This window comes from Capsicum annuum, chromosome 7 (genome assembly GCF_002878395.1).
Source record: "Capsicum annuum cultivar UCD-10X-F1 chromosome 7, UCD10Xv1.1, whole genome shotgun sequence".
NCBI lineage: Eukaryota > Viridiplantae > Streptophyta > Magnoliopsida > Solanales > Solanaceae > Capsicum > Capsicum annuum.
Genome location: NC_061117.1, coordinates 88,497,716 through 88,502,430, shown reverse-complemented (window position 1 = coordinate 88,502,430; position 4,715 = coordinate 88,497,716).

Genomic DNA, 4,715 nt, shown 5'->3' with positions numbered 1-4,715 from the left:
ACCCGTTAGATCACCTTCTCTTTTATGGGATCAATTTTGTCACGCCTCAAATCCTATTAGGGCGGACAGGCACCCGTAGCTATAAAGGTTTTGAGAGAACCAATCCATAACCTTGTACTTCTCATACATATGACTAGGAAAATAAAAGGTTCTGACAAATTTTATATAATGCATCGATAAGAATAACTACGTAGGCAAGAACAAAATTAGATATACAACACTTGGTCGTTGGGGCCACAATATTTAAAAGACAAGACACTACCATGTTTAACCTTACATTAGTCTACAAAGCCTCTAAAAGATACATATACTTAGTTAGGTTTGGAACAAACCCCACCGTACTCTTGACTACCGCACAATACCAAAATTTATATGGAACAAACTCAAAAAGCCCCGAATCAACTAGGAGCTCACCAATAGTCTCTAGATAGTCTGTGCTCCTACTAGCCAGGTGTGTTAGCTGAAGCACCTATTCCTACATCATGAAATACAGGTCCCCCGTAAGGGATGTCAGTACAAAAATATGTACTGAATATGTAAGGCTGAACGAAACTACACGTGATACAATAGCTCAATAAAAATCGAATACAAGTGTATAAATAGTGCTAGTAGACCAGTTTTATGTATACTTGTAGGATCTAGTACATTACATTCTTTTCTTCATTTTACCCTTCTTACTTTATTATATTTGTAAGCATATAATTTAAATGACCAGCTAATCAATGGTAAACACATGAATTGGGATTAACCCATGCTAGGCTAATGCCCCTAAGCTGCCACCCACATATAAAGGTATGGGATCGACCCATGCTAGGCTTATACCCCTGAGATGCCACCCATTTTAAAACAAATTTGTGTTACTTAGTTTATTTAGCCTTTGAGATTGTTACTTTAGTGGTCATAACATTATGGTACCTTGAAATAATAATCCACCAATAAGAGACATGTAAATGGGCACTTAATGCAACAACAATAAAGTAGGGAGTTGTTGGCACACAAATGAAGTGTTTAGGAGCTAAAAATAACACATGGGTCTTATTTGAGTAAACGGAGAACTCCTGAAATTTTCTAGTGAAAATAGACGTGCAAGCTTAATAATAAGCATATATTTAGATGTTTTAACATGTTAGAGAGTGGGAACAAGGTCGTTGGCTACATGGGATATAATACGCTGCTATTATGTATCACTTGTTATAGGAAAACCTTGGAATCTTACTTGATGGAACAAATGTTCGATTTCATGCCAAAGAGTGTAAAATAGAGTATGCCTTACATAACTAGTCGTACAACTCTGATACTAACCCAACTTGACTTCCCACCTTGTGGATTACTTATCTATAGTAAAATATATGGTAAACTAATATTAGCAACTAACTGACACATTTGGGCTATTTAACTTCACCAAAATAATGGTCGGGCAATAAACCATTAATTTATCAATCAAGGGTCTTATTTTAACCCTTTTCTTCTCCAATTACATCCACATACCATACATATTCTTATAAGATCCCTTTACACAACTTTGGGTTCATTACACCCTCCAAACAATACATGAAATAGAATAGGCAGTAGACGTATACAACCATTATTTTAATGGTGTACCACCACGCCCTTCTTCTATATTTCAATACAAACAAATTACATCTTTCCCCAATATCACTATGGCAGCCCATAATAGATACATACAAAACAGTCCACAAACTAGCCCCAACTTACCTTTGTCGTAGCAATCAATTATTGAACTTATCATTTTTTGAGTTCACAATAACAACACATCCATAATTCTTTCCCAAATTCATATATAAGGAGAAACAAAATGAGGTTGTCACCTTACCTCAATTTTGTAACTTATCCTTTAAATTTGAACTCCTCAAGACTTCAACTTTCATTTTCCTTCACACGTTAGACAAAAGAAGAAAAGAAATCTCTTAATAACAAAGAAAAAGTGAGAAAGTATCATGTTCTATATTTTGCCATATATTTATAATCAAGCACTTACAACATGTTTTCCTAATCTTCCATGAGATAATTAAACTAAACCTTAAGTGTTTTCATTTACCTTGGCATGCAAAGGTTGGGATTTCTTCAAGAACCCTAGAAAGAAAAATAGGACTTCTCCTTGTTATTTTAGAGAGGGTAAGAGAATTTGTTAAAAGTAATACTTTTTGTGACTTAGAAATAAAGGAAAATGACCAGCAACTTGGCCTTATAAAGGACCTATTTTTGGCCATCCACTTAGCTGCATTTTTGAACTCAAATTTAGCTAAATTGGTCCAAGTAGGTGATGAACCTACTTAAAGAGATTAATCTTCTAAAAAGGGTCAAAGTAGGTGATGCACCTACTTGCTTAATTTCTTAGTTGGGCTCAATTACATTTTGGCCTTGGCAGATTGGTATGTTGGGCTATTTCTCCATTTTTCTTCCACTTTTATTCAATTTGGGCCCAAATGAGTACATTAATATAGGCCCAAATTTGACCCATATCCATGGGTCCATTAACTTGGTAACTAGCTTAAGTATGTGACACACCAACTAGCTTAGTTAAGTTAAGAAAGCACCTCAATAAAATACTCCATTTTCAATTCTTAATCCCTTAGATCTAACTTAAAACTTGTATATACTTGGTCACTTTAAACTTTAGTCAAATAACGGCTTACAATTCCAAGTTAAATAGTTATATTAATGTTAACTTGGTTGCATCACATTAAAATATATGGGCATCATCTATAATTCCATCTACACCATTAATAGTCGTATAACAAATCTCATCTGTTTCCTATACCACAAGGCTATACCAAGTTCCATATAATTAGAACAAGTACAAGCAAAATACAGGATGTTACAAGTTTGCTCGAGTATATGTAGAGGAGTTTTTATGGATACATGAGTATCTTGCTTTCTAGAGGACTAGGGATTTGATGATCATAGCTATATGTATGATAAAGATTAGGATCTTCGTGTTTAGCTTTTAGACAGTTCAATTAAGGTGCTCATTCAAGTTCTTCAGGCCTATTTTAACTGGCTCTGACTTCTTTGAGTTGCTTCTTATGTGGGGATCTTAGGCACTACTATAAGAGGTATGGCCCACAACACAGAGAAAGAGATGCCACAGTAGTTGGTTAAAAAGATAATAGATCTCAATATTAGGCTCCATCAGATGCTTGAAGTAGGAGCTTTTGTTACAATAGCCATATGTATGATTTTTGTATGCCGTTGATTTATCTTGGTAGTTTTTGATTGTGGGTCTATAATCTCCTATGTCTTTATTTATTCGACATTGATTCTTGATATGATTCTTCAGTTTATTTGGGTCTATTCATATTGCTACACCATAGATATTTTCTTAGTGGTGGATTAGTTGTGCCAATCCTATGTGACTCATTCAGAGTACATTACGGATTTATATTTAATTTCCTCGGTTATGGAGGATTTTTGTACTTTTTTATATAATCTTCTAGATGGTTATATTTTGGAATAAGTATTCTCACCTCGTGATTGTTACTCTCTTAGTGATTAGTTTTTATTGCATGGAAAAACTTATGGGTATGGATGGTCAGTTTTTAAGGACTTCAGCATATAAGGAATCCTTGCTTTGATTCATAATGAGTTTCAAATAGAAAGAAAATTTGGTTGTAAAGTTGCTCCTTACTAGCTAAGTGGCTAGGTGAAATATCCTTACTCATAAGCTTCAATTAAAGTATGTGTTATTCTCCATGGAATTTGTGTAAAGGAATATTAAATAAGAATTGAGTTGGTCTATGTTGTACCGTATTAGTCCATCACTCTTTTGTTAAAGAATATTGAATGGAAAGAGAGTTAAGGAAAAGGATAAGGATATATTCTGAGTTTAGCCATGGGCTTGAGATAGAAAATTGAAGTCCCAATAGTGTGGTTCATCAATGGCTTATGCATAATTTAGTGGTGATTTTCCTGAGTTTTTATTTGTTATTTGGGCATCTGTCAGTGAGATATAGTTGATGTTGCACTTTTTCTATAGGTTGATTTTTTTCCTATTATGGCGGTTTGCTTATCTGTGTGGGGTGAAAAAGACTCCTTGTTCTACCAGATAATTGAGGACTTTGGGTTGTTTGATGGCTTTTGGATATTAAGGGTTTCATTTGTTATTATGATGAGTTGCTTAAGTATTCGGCATCATTTAGAGATTTTATGTCTAGGGTAGTAGGGATTATTATGATTATTGGTTGCCTCAATGGGGTGAGTAGTAGAATTTGACAATTGGATAGTGATCTGGTGTGCTAAGTGTGACTTTTGAAGTTCTGGGTGATTTTGATATCGGTTTCTGGCCAAGTAGCTTTAGCCTAGGCTATGGTGCAGTTTGATTTAGTAGTGATAGTATTGGCCTTAGGTAGGTTGATTCAATGTTTGGGTGGGTAGTTATGTAATTTATGGGTTCCTTGGCATTTGATGCATTTGAGGATGATTTTTGGTCTTGTAGTTGTAGTCAGTGTCTTGTAACGCCTTGGGCAAGTTTAGATTAGCCAGGCATATGCAGAATTTCTATTGTATTTGACTCAGCTTTTGGGTATAGGTGAAGTTCAAAACTATAGAAATTTGGATTCATTAAGACTTTGGAATTAGATGTGTCACGGCCTGATTTATAAGTTATAATGGCACCTACTTTATACACCAGTAGGTAAGCCAAACCGTAGCCCATAAATATAAGTAATGGGTTAATTTGGTGGAGAAAGGGGAAT